We start from the raw sequence: 16,412 nt of genomic DNA, 5'->3' as shown, positions 1-16,412 counted from the left end.
TTTTTTTCCTGAGACAGAGTCTCACTCTGTCACTCAGGCTGGAGTACAGTGGTGTGATCTGGCTCACTGCAGCCTCCACCTCCTGGATTCAAGTGATTCTTGTGCCTCAGCCTCCTGAGTAGCTGAGGCTACAGGTGTGCACGACCACACCCGGCAAATTTTTGTATTTTTAGCAGAGACGAGGTTTTCCATGTTTGGCCAGACTGGTCTCAAACTTCTGGCCTCAAGTTATTTGCCCACCTTGGCCTCTCAGTGTGCTGAGATTTCAAGTGTGAGCCACAAAACCTGGCCAATTTTTATCTTTTTTTTTTTTTTAAGACAGGAGTTGCCCTGGTCTCTAACTCCTGGGGTCAAGCATTCCTCCTGCTTCAGCTTCCCAAAGTGCTAAGATTATAGGCATGAGTCACTGCACCTTGTCTTTCTGCAAAGGAGAGTCTAACTACAAAAATGTTACTAGAACACTCCCTCTCCAGCTTTTAGTGGTATCACTCTAATAACAAAAATATATTGTGGTAGAAAAATTTTAATCTTTAAAATAAGGCTAGTGTTTTCTGTCGACAAATTACAAGACTTTTTTATTGTCACTTTTAGTAGATCCTGTGTGGGAAAATATTGGATGTCTTTAAAAAGATAATAAATACAATGTGCTACAAAACAAAAACAAAGTTGATTAGTCCCACTATCAAGCTGATGCTTATTTCACAATTTTCATTCAGAAAAGAGATTATGTTTTTGTTTGAGAGTCTTGCCCTGTTGCCTAGGATGAAGTGCAGTGGCATAATCTCAGCTCACTGCAAACTTGCCTCCCATGTTCAAGTGACTCTCCTGCTTCAGCCTCCCGAGTAGCTTAGACTACAGTCTCCTGCCACTATGCTGGCTAATTTTTGTATTTTTAGTAGGGAAGGGGTTTCACCATGTTGGTCAGGCTGGCCTTGAACTCCTGACCTCAAGTGATCCACCTGCCTTGTCCTCCCAAAGTGCTGGAATTACAGGTGTGAGCCACCATGCCCGGCCAGAAAAGAAATTTTGAAATGAAATAAAAGATTATTGAAAAAAAGAGAGGATGCCAGGTGTATTGGCTCATGCCTGTAATCCAAGCACTTTGGGAGGCCAAGGCAGGAGGATTGCTTAAGCTCAGGAGTTCAAGATCAGCCTGGCCAACATGGTGAAATCCTGTCTCTACTAAAAATAGAAAAATTAGCCAGGTGTGGTTAGGACGCTGAGGCAAGATAATCCCTTGAACCCTGGAGGCAAAGGTTGCAGTGAGCCAAGATGGCTCCATTGCACTTCAGCCTGGGCAATAGAGTGAGACTTCCTGTCCATAAAAAAAAAAAAAGAACCAACTTTGGGCTGGGCGCAGCAGCTGATGCCTGTAATCTCAGCACTTTGGGAGGGTGTGGTAGATGAATCACTTGAGGTCAGGAGTTTGAGACAAGCTTGGCCAACATGGTGAAACCCCATCTCTACTAAAAATGCAAAAATTAGCCAGGCGTGGTGGCACATGCCTGTAGTCCCAGCTACTCAGGAGGCTCAGGCAAGAGAATTGCTTGAATCCAGGAGGCAGATGTTGCAATGAGCTAAGATGCACTCCAGCCTTGGTGAAAGAGCAAAACTTTGTCTCAAAAAAAGAAGAACCAACGTTGAAATAAGAAAAAAAAAAAAAACAGGCTGTGCTTTGTAGCCGCCGTGTGTCCTGGGTAGTCAGGTGCTGTCATGAGATTTTGGACTCTCTGAAGACCGTCCCTGGATCTTGGGTTAAAAATCTGTATTCTAGGCCGGGCACAGTGGTTCACATCTGTAATCTCAGCATTTTGGGAGGCCCAGGCAGGCAGATCACCTGATGTCAGGAGCCTGAGACCAACCTGACCAACATGAAGAAATCCTGTCTCTGCTAAAAATACAAAATTAGCTGGGTGTGGTGTCTCATGCCTATAATCCCAGCTGCTCAGGAGAACCACTTGAGTCTGGGAGGCAGAAGTTGCGGTGAGCGGAGATCGTGTCATTGTAGTCTATCCTGGGCAACAAGAGAGAAACTCAGTCTCAAAAAAAAAAAAAAAATCTATATTCTAGTCTAAACCATGAGAAGAAAAAATAGTATTTACTTATGAAATGTAGAAGGCAGAAAATGTTTTGACTTCCCGAGTTCTTACAGTACTGTCAGCCAAGGGCATTGTTACCCCAAGATTGTGAATGCTCTAAAGAAACAAGTGGACAAACTGACCCTAACCTCTAGAGCTTTCTATAATAACATGCTTGGTGAATACGAGGAGTATATTACTAAACTTTTCAACTACCACAAAGTTCTTCCTATGAATACAGGCATGGAAGGGGCAGAGACTGCCTGTAAACTAGCTCATAGGTGGGGCTGTACCATGAAGGGCATTTAGAAATACAAAGCAAAGGTTCTTTTTACAGCTGGAAAGTTTTGGGGTAGGACATTATTGGCTACGTTCAGTTTCACGGTGCTGACCAATTGCGATGGTTTCAGACCGTTTATGCTGAGATTTGGCACCATTCCCCATACTGATCTGCCTGCCCTGGAGCGTGCTTTTCGGGTCCAATTCAGGGTGAAGCAAGTATTGTTGTTCCGGATCCAGATTACCTAATGGGAGTGCGAGAGCTCCGTACCAGGCACCAGATTCTGTTTATTGCTGATGAAATACTGATGAAATTGGCTGGAACTGGTAGATGGCTGGCTGTTGGTCATGAAAATGTCAGACCTGATATAGTCTTTCTTGGAAAGGCCCTTCCTGGGGTCTTATCCCCTGTGTCTGCGGTGCTGTGTGATGATGACATAATGCTGACCATTAAGCCAGGGGAACATGAGTCCACTTATGGTGGCAACCCACTAGGCTCTCGAGTGGCTGTTGGAGCCCTTGAGATTTTGGAAGAAGAAAACTTTGCTGAAAATGCAGAAAAAATGGGTATTGAGAAAGGAACTCTTGAAGCTACCTTCTGATGTTGTAACTGTTGTAAGAGGAAAAGGATTATTAAATGCTGTTGTTAAAGAAACCAAGATTGTGATGCTTGGAAGGAGTCTATGACTTCGAGATAATGGACTTCTGGCCAAGCCAAACCATGGCAGCATCACCAGCTTTGTGGCTCTGTTGTTGATCAAGGACAATGAGATTCATGAGTCCACTGAAATCATTAACAAGACCATCTTGTCTTTCTGAGGTAGCAGCTGTTTTCAGTAGTTCTAGGAGCCAGCTGGAGACAGGCAGTCCTATAAAAGCTCTGCTCTTAATGCGGGTACATTCTCTTCTATTCCTGTGTATCTTCAAAGACTTTGTTTTGGATATATGTTTTTCTTTCAGTTGATATATAACAGGACAACGTTTATGAACCTACTGTTTACTTTGTAACGTAGCTAAGGGAATATAATGGCATCTATGTTCAGTGAAAGTGTTTTGATGTGCATGTGTACTTTCTTTTTTTTTTTTTTGGAACAGAGTCTCTCTCTGTAGCTCAGGCTGGAGTGCAATGGTGTGATCTAGGCTCACTGCCACCTCCGCCTCCTGGGTTCAAGCGATTCTCCTGCCTCAGCCTCCCAAGTAGCTGAGATTACAGGCATGTGCCACCATGCCCAGCTAATTTTGTATTTTTAGTAGAGATGGGGTTTCTCCATGTTGGTCAGGCTGGTCTCGAACTCCTGACCTCAGGTGATCTGTCTGTCTTGGCCTCCCAAAGTTCTGGGATTACAGGCATGAGCCACTGCACCAACTACGTTACTTTTTAAGGACAAAATGAATAAATTCATATATCAGAACAGAAAAGTGAGTTTGATTCTTTGGTTTTAATCTATTTTCAACACCATGATGTGAAATTCAATTTCACCTATGTTTTGCTGTGGTTTGAATGTGTCCCCCAAAGTTGTGTGTTGGAAACTTGTTGTGGGGAGAAGACCCCATAAGTGCTGAGGCAGGAGTCAGAAGCCTCAGCCTTTTCTTGAGGGAATGTGCTCTCTTTCTGGGTCTACGATGGGGCATAGTTTTAAGGGCAAGAACTTCCTAGCCCCACGCCCCCCTCCCATCTCTCTCCATCCGGGAGATTTAATGGTTTATGTCTGAATTTCGGGAGCACAGGAAGAAACTAAGAGTCAATCATCCCAGGGGAAGTTTAAAGGAACTCCTTTTATTGGTCAGGGGTCTTAGAGAAGGTGGGGGTTCCTCCCAGGTTAAAAGTCCCCTTCTTCCACACTCCTTCGGACTCCAGGTTTGGATCCCCTTCCAGGAACACTCTCGTGGAAACTGTTTTTCTCTATCCTGGATTTTCCCTCTGGAGTCCCCTTCCACACTCTCTTGTGGAAGCCTGTCTTCCCCTTCTAAACCCCGATACATTATTTCCTCTCCTGGATTCCATCTTTCTGGATTCTCTCACTCAGTGTGAGAGGAGTTTTCCTTCTCTGGTTTTTCCCCTCTGGGAACGTTTCTCACTCAATGTGAGAGCAGATTTTCTTGCTCTCACTCAGTGTGAGTTAGCTGTTTCTTTCTCTCTCCTTCTCTGGTTTCTCTCTCTCTAAATAAATAAAATCACTTTCTATAACACTTCTTAAGACTGGTATTTATTATGTACTGCGCTGTGGTCTCCTCGCCCATTCTTGGGGAGTGAGTGACCAAGAACCTGGAGAAATGTCCTCTCAGGGAAACTGAGGGGGCACCCCTGAACCCCAATATTACATTCCCATATAAATAATGAAGAAGAAAATAACTAGAGACATAACCATAGTAGTTATTCATAGGTGATCTTATTCACATGTGATCTTAGTTATTCATAGGTGATCGTAGTTCTTTTACTAATGCCTTTCAAGTCTCGAAATGTGAACCTGGGGTGACATTGTGAAAGGAATGATGCTAAGGCAAGACACTTTAAGTCCTCTGTCACACTTGTGTAAGGGCTGCTGGAGGGCACCTCGGCTGTGTGGCAGCACCAGCGCTGGGAAAGCCCCCGCTGTTTAGCCAGCTAGGGAAGGAGAAGCCCCAAATGGCTGAGACGTCGCCTTCCTAAGGGGAGTTAGCAGAAAACTCTGTTCCTCCAAGCTCTCACGATAAGCCTGACGGCTGTCAGGGAAACCCACAGACACCTGGGGGCTTAACTGTCTCTATATGACACTGTGCTTCAGTGGTCACGTCCCATGTCCACTCTCATGTTCTGCTTCTGCACCTGGTTCCTTAGAAGAGATAATCAGTAAAAGTAATATAAATCTTAATGTCTTTGTTCTTTTTTGACAAGTATGGAAAAGTGCTGACGCATTATGTTCCTTACCTCATCTCAGCTACTAGAAAGCCTTGGCCCCTACCTATATGCCACATGATGTACTTTACCCTACCACTGACCACCAATTCCATGCCCTACCTACTCTGCCCCCAGTTTTGTACTGAATACAAGTCAGAGTGTGCAGACACTCGGGGCCACTGCCGGACTCCGAGCTCTGGTTAGCAATGGACCCCTGGGCCCAAACTCTCTTTTCTCTATCTCTGTGTTTTGTGTCTTTTATTTCTATAGTTTCTCTTCTCCACACCAGCAGAGAGGGGCTCAAAGGACCCTGTAGGGCTGAACCCTACAACTTTATGCCCCAAATCAATGCCATTGGGAGACGCGCCTTTATGGGAAGCATTTGGGTCATAAGGGCACCACACTCAAGAATGGATTACTGCTGCTACTGTGGGAGTGGGTTCCTTATTATTTAAAAAATTTTTTTTTACCTCCTTCTCTCTGTCTCTCTGTCTCTCTTTCTCTCTCTCTCTCTCTCTCTCCCCCTCTCCCTCTCCCTCTCCCTGTGTCTCTCTCTCTCTCTCTCTCCCCCACCGCTCTGAGTGTGGAAAAACTCAAACTGTTTTTACTGTGCTCTCACACCACAACAATCATCAACACAGAAGACTTTTGTGATCAAATGTGTGGAGGTTTTATCCTACACACCAAGTAAGCAATCACGTTTGCAGCAGACACCATCTGGGTGTCCTCCGATTCAATTCGGACACTATCTGCTTGGAGATAGTTCAGATCCTACAGGTGAGGACTCAGTCCCCAAGACTTCCCTCACTTCAGACACCCGTCACTAGCTTGGGCCTCCAGAACTTCTGACTGACCAGCTCTGGGCTCCCACAACCCTCCCTTTGGGCATGATTAATTTGCTAGAATGGCTCTCAGGACTCAGGGAGACACTTATGTTTACCAGTTTATTATAAAGAATATTACGAAGAATACAGATGGAGAGACACATGGGTTGAGATATTGGGGGAGGCGCACAATTATAAAGAATATTACGAAGAATACAGATGGAGAGACACACGGGTTGAGATATTGGGAGAGGCGCACAGAGCTTCTGTCCCCTCCCTGAGGGCGCTACCCTCCAGGAACCTCTGTGTGTTCAGCTTTCTGGAAGCTCCGCAAACCCTGTCCTCTTGGACCTTCATGGAAACTTCATTGGATAGCCATGATTGGCTACCATTTGGAATGTGATTGGACAAAAAGTGTATGATCTAACACTGACAGACTTAGGGACACTCAGCAAGGCCTGCCGGTTCAGATTCATCTTGGGGTCCCTGTGCAGCATTCCTTCTCCAGAGTAAGGAACAGAACCCCTTCTGAATTGAGGGTATTATGACCTACAGGCAGCCCAGGTAGGTTTGATAATTTCTTTATGGACAGCTTCAAGACAGAAAGGCAAGAGAAGAGTCCTGGCTTGGGGTGAGAAAGAAGTAAGTGAACAGAAGGCAAAAGAAGGTGAGAGAGAGAGAGAGAGAGAGAGAGAGATTCTGTTTTTGGAGGCCCAAAGTGCCTCAACATAATAACAAGAGCTATGGGAGTTACGAGCCAGGAGCTTTGAATGTAAACCTATCTATTAATATATATAATATTAAACTCCCACTCTTGCCCTTCCACTGTGGAATGATGGAGCAGGAAACCTCTTGCCAAATGCCAGCCCCTCAATCTTGTACTTCCCAGCATCAGGGCTGTGGGCCAATAGATTTGTCTCCATGATGAGTTACCCAGTCTGTGGTATTATATTACAAGCAGCACAAAATATACTTTTTTTTTTTTTTTTTTTAGAGACAGGATCTCGCTATCTTGCCCAGGCTGGAGTGCAGTGGCTATTCATAGGCTCGATCCCACTACTGATCAGCACAGGAGTTGTGACCTGCTTCATTTCCGACCTGGGCCGGCTCACCCCTCCTTAGGCAACCTGGTGGTCCCCCGCTCCAGGGAGGTCACCATATTGATGTCGAACTTAGTATGGACACCCGATAGGCATGGCGCTCTACAGCCCAGAACTCCTGGGCTCAATCGATCCTCCCACCTCAGCCTCCCGAGTAGCTGGGACTACAGGCACGCGCCACCGCACCCGGCAAAATATACTGTTAAACTTCCTTTTGTGAGTTGATTTTTCAGAGGGCAAAGGGGAAGTTTTCTGTTAGCCCCTACGCAAGTCTCTCTTGAAACCCTGATAATAGACTTGTTTACCTCGATACTAAGAAGGTTGGGAAAGCACCAAAATCCACATGTGATGTGCCCAGGCTGACTTCCGGGGTTTCATGTTATAAGACCTAAAGTTCTTATGAGATTGTCTAAAACAAAACAATGTAAGGAGGCCAACGGTGGTTCCACGTGGGCTAAATGTGTCTATAACGGGCTCCAGCTTGTTTTCCTTATCAAGGAGCAGAAAATCATCAAGGTGTTGAGAGTACAAGCACAGAGTCAGAAAGCTAAATTTAAAAAGCAAAGTTTTTTGAGTAATAAATCAAAAGACTAAAAAATTTATCAAACTTGTTCTAGCATAGTGAGAGATAAATCAACAATACCCATTATTATTATTATTATTATTTTTGAGTCGGAGTCTCACTCTGCTGCCCAGGCTATAGTGCTGTGGGATGATCTTGGCTCACTGCAAACTCTTCCTCCTGGGTTCAAGTGATTCTCGTGCCTCAGCCTCCTGAGTAGCTGAGACTACAGGTGCACACCACGTCTGGCTAATTTTTTTTTTTTAGTAGTAACCAGGATGGTCTCCATCTCCCGACCTTGTGATCCACCCACCTTGGCCTCCCAAAGTGCTGGGATTACAGGCATGAACCACTGCACCTGGCCAATATCCATTATTCTTTATAGTCTTCGGTAATTAAAAAAGATTTATCAGCTAGACGCAGTGGCTCACCCCTGTAATCCTAACACTTTGGAAGGCCGAGGTGGGCAGATCACCTGAGGTCAGGAGATCGGGACCAGCCTGGCCAACATGGCAAAAGTCTGTCTCTACTAAAAATACAAAAAAATTAGCCAGGATTGTTGTTGGGCACCTGTGATCCCAGCTAATTAGAGAGGCTGAGGCAAGAGAATCACTTGAACCTGGACGGTGGAGGTTGCAGAGGGCCAAGATTGTGCCACTGCATTCCAGCCTGGGTGACAGAACAAGACTCTGTCTCAAGAAAAAAAAAAAATTTCTCAAAAAAGTACTTATGGCTTGGCATGGTGGTTCACACCTGTAATCCCAATATTTTGGGAGGCCAAGGCTGGACAGTTGCTTGAACCCAGGATTTGAGACCTGCTTGGGCAACACAATGAGACCCCTTCTCTATTAAAAAAGAAAAGAAAAGAAAAGAAAAGGCCTGGGCACAGTGGCTCACGCCTGTAATCCCAGCACTTTGGGAGGCTGAGGCAGCTGGATCACCTGAGGTCAGGAGTTCAAGATCAGCCTGGCCAACATGCTGAAATTCTATCTTTGCTAAAAAATACAATAATTAGCTGGGCATGGTGGTGGGCGCCTGTAATCCCAGTTACTCGGGAGGCTGAGGCAGGGAGAATTGCTTGAATCTGAGAGGTGGAGGTTGCAGTAAATTAAGATCACATTACTGTACTCCAGCCTGGGCAACAGAACTAGACTCCATCTCAAAAAATAAAGTATCTTCTAAATATTATATAACCTTTTATTATTTATAATGATCATATATTATGTCTGTATTTCAAAAATCATTTCTGAATATTTAAAAATTAATCCCAAATAGAACTAGAACCAAGATGCCTTCTTTCCAAGTAATCACCACGCTCAATCCTCAGTCTAGGTTTCTGTGAACTAATCGAGCAAATACTTAGAGCCATCTCCAGCTGCTCGAGTTTGAACATTGAACTCAGGATCTTTAGTCAAAGCCTTGTACTGGTAAAATTTGCTGAAGTCAGTGTTACATTGCATATTCCTTTAACACTTCAATGCATTCCCACAAGTTTCCCAGGTTCCTGTTAATACCAGCTTGCAAGATTTAGCAATTATTTTGGTATGTAAAGCCTTATCTACTTGGAACACATGTTTTAATTTTCTCCCCAGGGCCCTCGGGGAGTGCACTGGTTTATGGAGGCAGGCAGGGATGGTCTTTAGGAGAACAGGCATCCCCTTGCAAGGTTACGGCCCTGGGAGAGGTTTAAACAAGGGAAACCAGTTTCCTGAGACAGTTAGGGAGTTCTGTTTTCACTGGCACGGGAGGGTCAAAGGAACTTGGGGGTATAAGATTCCCGGCTTCGCCTGAGTCCATGCAAATATCCCCAACCCACATCTAAGAGTTTACTTCCTTCCCAATACCCTCATCTTAATATGAAAGATTTGATGAAGTTGTGTGTTGTGTTGTAATTCTATAATTTGCAAAATTAAATTTGGGGCTTTGTCTGCCAGGCAGTTGCAAGAGAGCAGTTTTTTTTTGTTTTGTTTTTTGTTTTAGTTTTATTTTATTGTAAATTAATGATTTATGGTTGTATATATGAACAGATCAGTTCTTTTATGGTTATTGCCGAACTTCTCTGGGCCTCTATTCTTTAAGAGTTCAATTCACTGTCATTTTCTTCTCCTCCTCCTCCTCCCCCTCCTTCTTCTTTTGACAGTATTTTGCTCTGTCACCAGGCTAGAGTGCAGTGGCATGATCATGGCTCAGTGCAACCTCAATCTCTCAGGCTCAAGCAATACCCCCCACCTCAGTTTCCCAAGTAGCTGGGACTACAAGTGAACCGCCATGCCTGGCTAATATTTTAAATTTTTTGTAGAGATGGGGTCTTGCCATGTTGCCCAGGCTGGTCTTAAACTCATAGGCTCAAGCAATCTTCTTGCCTTGGCCTCCCAAAGTGCTAGGATTATAGGCATTAACCACAATGCTTGGCAACATTTTCTTATTCTTACTGAAATATTCTTCTATTCTCCAGTGCTACTAGAAGAAATCATCTTTTTTTTTTCTGAGACAGAGTCTCATTCTGTAGCCCAAGCTGGAGTGCAGTGGCACGATTTTGGCCCACTGTAACCTCTGCCTCCCGGGTTCAAGCGATTCTACTGCCTCAGCATTCCGAGTAGCTAAGATTACAGGTGCTTGCCACCATGCCTGGCTAATTTTTGAATTTTTAGTAGAGGCAAAGTCTTGCCATTTTGACCAGGCTGGTCTCGCACCCCTGACCTCATAATCCACCCACCTCAGCCTCCTAAAGTGCCGGGTTACAGTCATGAGCCACTGCACCCAGCTGAAATCATCTTATCTTTGGCTATCTTTATTATCACATCAGGCAAGTTCTTGAATTCTCAAAACCTTGCCCTTTTCAAGCTCTTCATCCCAAACAACACAGCTCATATTTTCAGGAATCACAATGTCATCATCCCGTGCTGTAATGGTTAATTGTGTTGACTTCCCGAGGCTATAGTACCCAGTTTAATCAAACACTAATTTAGGTGTTGCTAGAAAAAAAAATTGCTGGAGGAATTTTGTAGATAGGATAAGCATTTACCGTTGACTTTAAGTAAAGGTGATTTTCATACATTAATTATCTGGGTGGACTTAATGCAATCAGTTGAATGGCCCAAGAGCAAAATGGAAGTTTCTCTAAGGAAGGAGAAATTCTAACCTTGGTCTACAGTTTTAACTTTTACCTGAGTTTCCAGACTAAGCACTTGCTCAAGGTTTCAGACTTGCTTAACCAGCCCCCACAATTATGACAGGTAACAATTCCTTGTAATAAATTTATAAACTTACACACGCACGCACACACCACACACACACACACACACACACACACACACACACACACACTACTGGTTCTTTTTCTGGTAGAATCCTGATTGGTATGCATGCCATGCATTCAGAGATAGCTACATAATTCGCTTGGTGCATTGCAAAGTGAAAATGTAAGGATTGGCTGGGCAAGGTGGCTCATGCCCGTAATCCCAGCACTTTGGGAGGCTGAGGCAAGTGGATCACCTGAGGTCAGGAGTTTGAGATCATAGTGAACAACTGGACAACATAGTGAAACCCCATCTCTACTAAAAATACAAAATTTAGCTGGGCATGGTAGCATGTGCCTGTAGTTTCAGCTATTCAGGAGGCTGAGGCAAGAGAATCGCTTAAACTTGGGAGGCGGAGGTTGCAGTGAGCCAAGATAGCACCACTGCACTCCAGCCTGACTGACTGAGTGAGACTCCATCTAAAAAAAAAAGAAAGAAAGAAAAGAAAATTAAAAAAAATAAAAAGAACAAACAGAAAAAAGAAAAGAAAATGTAAGCACCTTGTACAAAAAGCAATTTTTCTTTTTCTTTTCTTTTTTTTTGTTGAGACAGAGTCTCGTTCTGTCACCAGGCTGGAGTGCAGTGGCGTGATCTCGGCTCACTGCAACCTCTGCCTCTGAGTTCAAGCAATTCTCCTACCTCAGCCTCCTGAGTAGCTGGGACTACAGGCATGCACCAGCATGCCCAGCTAATTTTTGTATTTTTAGTAGAGACAGGGTTTCATCACGTTGGCCAGGCTGGTCTCGAACCCCTGACCTTGTGATCCACCCACCTCAGCCTCCCAAAGTGCTGGGATTATAGGCATGAGCCACCATACCCGGCCAGCATTTTTCTTTAAAAATATTTTATTACTTATAAAACAATCGGATAAGTAGTGATACCTGACAAAAAATATAAATTTATTGCAAAAACATTTGGTGTCATCATTTTATAGAATAACAACAAATAATACTTTATTAATGTGATATCTTGATGTGATCATAAGATTTTTCTGGTTGCTTTTCTTCAAATTCATTTATTAGGTCATCAAAATGTTTACTTTTAGCAACTTCAGTTTCAATCAATGTAATTGAAAGCAACCTCAACTCCGGCAAATGCAAGAATGTGAATAATTTTTAATAATTTTTTTTTTATTTTATTTGTGAGATGGAATCTCACTCTGTTGCTCAGGCTGGAGTACAGAGGCACAATCTTGGATCACTGCAATCTCCGCCTCCCGGTTCAAGCAATTCTCCTGCCTCAGCTTCCCGAGTAGCTGGGATTACAGGCACCTGCCTACACCCAGCTAATTTTTGTATTTTTAGTAGATACAGGGTTTCACTATGTTGGGCAGGTTAGTCTCGAACTCCTGACTTCAGGTGATCCACCAGCCTTGGCTTCCCAAAGTGCTGGGTTACAGGCATGAGCCACCTTGCCCAGCTGTATAATTTTTTTTATTTTTATTTTTTTAAGACAGAGTTTTGCTCTTGTTACCCAGGCTGGAATGCAATGGTGCGATCTCGGCTCACTGCAACCTCCGCCTCCTGGGTTCAAGCAATTCTCCTGCCTCAGCCTTCCAAGTAGCTGGGACTACAGGTGAACGCCACCATGCCCAGCTAATTTTTGTATTTTTAGTAAAGACGGGGTTTCACCATGTTGACCAGGATGGTCTCGATCTCTTGACTTCGTGATCCACCTGCCTCGGCCTCCCAAAGTGCTGGGATTATAGGCATGAGCCACCGCGCCCAGCCTAACTGTATAATTTGTAACTGTAAGAACGATCTTTCTGCTGATACAATGGTTACTGGAGCTATTAAGAGCATATTACAGACTATGGCCAGCTGCTGGGGAGGCTGAGGTAGGAGAATCTCTTGAACCCGGGAGGCAGAGGTTGCAGTAAGCCAGGATGGTGCCAGTGCACTCCAGCCAGGGCGACAGAGTGAGACTCTGTCATTAAAAAAAAAAGAGTATTTTACAAACTGTGACAACATTGGGATAAATTTCTAAGTTATTTTGAAGTACATATTTTAATTCATCTAGAGCTAATGATTTATATGGGATAATTCTTTTTTTCTTATTTTGAGATGGAGTTTCACTCTTGTTGTCCAGGCTGGAGTGCAATGGCACGATCTCGCCCAGAGGCTCACTGCAACCTCCGCCTCCCAGGTTCAATCGATTCTCCTGCCTCAGCCTCCCGAGTAGTTAAAATTACAGGCATGTGCCACCACGCCCAGCTAATTTTGTATTTTTAATAGAGATGGGATTTCTCCATGTTGGTCATGCTGTTCTTGAAATCCCGACCACAGGTGATCCACCTCCCTTGGCCTCCCAAAGTGCTGGGATTACAGGTGTGAGCCACCTCACCTGGCCATAATTTCTCTTTTTTAAAAAAATAATTTATTTATTTATTTTTTGAGACAGAGTCTCACTCTGTTGCCCAGGGTGGAGTGCATTGGCACAATTATGGTTCACTGCAGCCTCAACTTCCTGTGGTCAAGTGATCCTCCCACCTCAGCCTCCTGCTTTGTTGGGACTAAAGGCAAGCACCAGCAAGCCTGGCTAATTTTTGTATTTTTTATAGAGACTAGATTTCACCATGCTGCCCAGGCTGGTCTCAAACTCCTGGGCTTATGAGATCCTCCTACTTTGGCCTCCCAAATTGCTGGGATTATAGGCATGAATCTCCACACCCCACCGAAGTAGCTTTCATCTAGATATCATAAAAATACTAAATTTGGCTGGTCTAGGTTGGCCTGGCTGGTCAGGAGTTTGAGACCAGCCAGGCCAACATGGCGAAACCACATCTCTACTAAAAATACACAGAATAGCTGGGCATAGTGGCACATGCCTGTAATCCCAGCTACTCAGTCTGGAAAAAAAAAAAGGCTGTGATTTTTTTCTTTCTTTCTTTCTTTTCTTTTCTTTTTTTTTTTTTTAAGTAGAGACAGGGTCTGGCTATGTTGCGTAGACCAGTCTCAACCTCCTGGGCTCAAGTGATTCTCCCACCTCGGCCTCCCAAAGTGCTGGGATTGCAAGCATGAGCCACTGCACCTGGGATTCTTGTATAGGTGGATTTGTGCTTGTAGGAGGCAGAGTAATGGACCCTCAAAGATATCAATGTCCTAATCTTCAGAACCTGTAAATGTTGTGTTACACAGCTAAGGAGGATTTAGATTGCAGATGGAACTAAGAATGCTAATCAGCTGACTTTAGAGAGATTATTCTAGATTATCTGGGGAGGCCCAGTATAATCACACAGGTCCTTAAAGGTGGAACAGGGGCCGGGCGCGGTGCCTCACACCTGTAATCGCAGCCCTTTGGGAGCCGAGGCAGGCAGATTGCTTGAGCTCATGAGTTTGAGACCAGTATGGGCAACATGGTGAGACCCTATCGCTACAAAAAAAATACAAAAATTAGCCAGGTGTGGTGGTGCACTCCTGTAGTCAGCTACTCCGGAGGCTGAAGTGGAAGGATCCACCTAAGCCCGGTAGATGGAGTCTACAGTGAGCTGAGATGGAGCTACTGCACTCCAGCCTGGGTGACAGTGAAACCCTGCCTCAAAATGAATAAATAAATGTATTAAACATATTTATTTTATATTCTGTCTAAAATTCTAGTATCTGAAGTTTTTGAAACTGCTTCTAACTCATAGTATTTTATTTCCTTGTGTGCTTTTTGATTTTTTTTTTCTTTTTTTTTTTGAGATGGAGTTTCACTCTTGTTGCCCAAGCTGGAGTGCAGTGGTACCAACTCAGCTCACTGCAACCTCCACCTCCTGGGTTCAAGCGATTCTCCTGCTTTAGCCTCCTGAGTAGCTGGGATTATAGGCCTGCACTACTAGGCCTGGCGAATTTTTTTTAGTATTTTTAGTAGAGACTGGGTTTCACCATGTCGGCAGGCTAGTCTTCAACTCCTGACCTCAGGGGGTCCACCTGACTTGGCCTTCCAAAGTGCTGTGATTACAGGCATGAGCCACTGCGCCCCACCTGTTCTTTGACTTTTGACTAAAAGTGTATGGTTTTTTGACTTTTGGCTAAAAGTTTTGGTTCATTGGAATTGTTTGAGGTCTAGATTGAAGGGTGTTCTTCCAGAGAGGATTTTCTTTTCCTTATACTGGCTGTCTAGGGCACTACCAACCTAAGACCAACTTAATTTTCATCATAAAGTGTTTGGGACCACACAGACACTAAGAACTGTGGAGAATCTGAGATTCTACTCTGCCACGGTTAGCCTGCCACGTTGCTTGGATGTTGGCAGAAAACATGCTATTCTTTGGTCAGAGACAAAAGACAGTTTATTACTCAAAGCAATAGCAGTAGTCAGAGTGTCAGCGCTTGTGTTGGTTCCCCAAGTCCCAAATACAAAGTGGAGCAGGTGACATCTGCATATGCAGAGGGTTGCATTACAGCAAAGGATCCCCAAATTTAGGGAACATGGATGTTTTATGATGGGCATTAAGTTTGCTGCCTTTTTCTCCCCAGCAGAGGTAGCCATTATTCCTATCTTCCAATGCTATGAGCATATCTGCTGTCTGGTCTGGAGGGATATGCCATCTTTATCTTCCAAGCCTGCTTACTTCACAAATTGGTAAAAAGATAGTGTGGAGCAAAGGCAGTTAGGGCTGCTGCTCACCAGATGGGCAGAAATGTGTGAGACTCATGAACAGTTGTTTCCAATCAACAGGTAGTTTGAGTCTGGACCAGGAACCCAGGCTTGTATTTAAGCAAATGTTTTGCCAGGCTAGGTGGCTCATGCATATAATCCCAGCACTTTGGGAGGCCGAGGGTGGGAAGATCACTTGGGGTCAGAATGCTGAGACCAGCCTGGCCAGTATGGTGAAAACCTGTCTTTACTAAAAATACAAAAATTAGCCAGGCATGGTGGAGCACACCTGTAATCCCAGCTACTTGGGAGGCTGAGGCAGGAGGATTGCTCCATCCCGGGAGGCAGTTTGCTGTGAGTTGAGATCATGCCACTGCACTACAGCCTGGATGAGAGTGAGTCTCCATCTCAAAAAAAGTAAATACAATAAATAAACAAATATTTTATGTAATCTATCCAGCATTTTAGTTTTCTTTTTTTTTTTAGTGGGGGCATGGGAAGTTTATTTCTTGTATCTAATCTGCCATGCTGCCAGAGTGGCCAAAATGCAGTAAGGCAATTATTACTGGAGCTTAGGGTATCCTGAGCCACCTGAATAAATGCTGAGGGCTGTTCAACCTTTTGTTCTTTATCAAGGAGGCTGTCAGGTTTGGAAAAGAATGTAGTTAGCCAACATGGCTGGGAAATGACATTTTTTCAGTTAACTGGGACTTTTCCCTAAAAATTTGCCTGCTCTAGGATTAATATCACCCCACATAAGGCTACTATACACAGGAAGTAAGTTCTCAGGGTTCTCTCTCTCTCTCTCTCT

At 44.2% G+C, this 16,412-nt stretch overlaps 1 pseudogene; it reads left to right on the top strand.

The window, feature by feature from the left end:
- The first annotated feature begins 2,154 nt into the window (after positions 1-2,154).
- Positions 2,155-3,176, top strand: LOC108281808 (annotated as a pseudogene).
- Positions 3,177-16,412: the final 13,236 nt, after the last annotated feature.

This window comes from Cebus imitator, unplaced genomic scaffold (assembly GCF_001604975.1).
Source record: "Cebus imitator isolate Cc_AM_T3 unplaced genomic scaffold, Cebus_imitator-1.0 Scaffold231, whole genome shotgun sequence".
Lineage (NCBI taxonomy): Eukaryota > Metazoa > Chordata > Mammalia > Primates > Cebidae > Cebus > Cebus imitator.
This window is presented reverse-complemented; position numbering and strand designations above follow the sequence as displayed.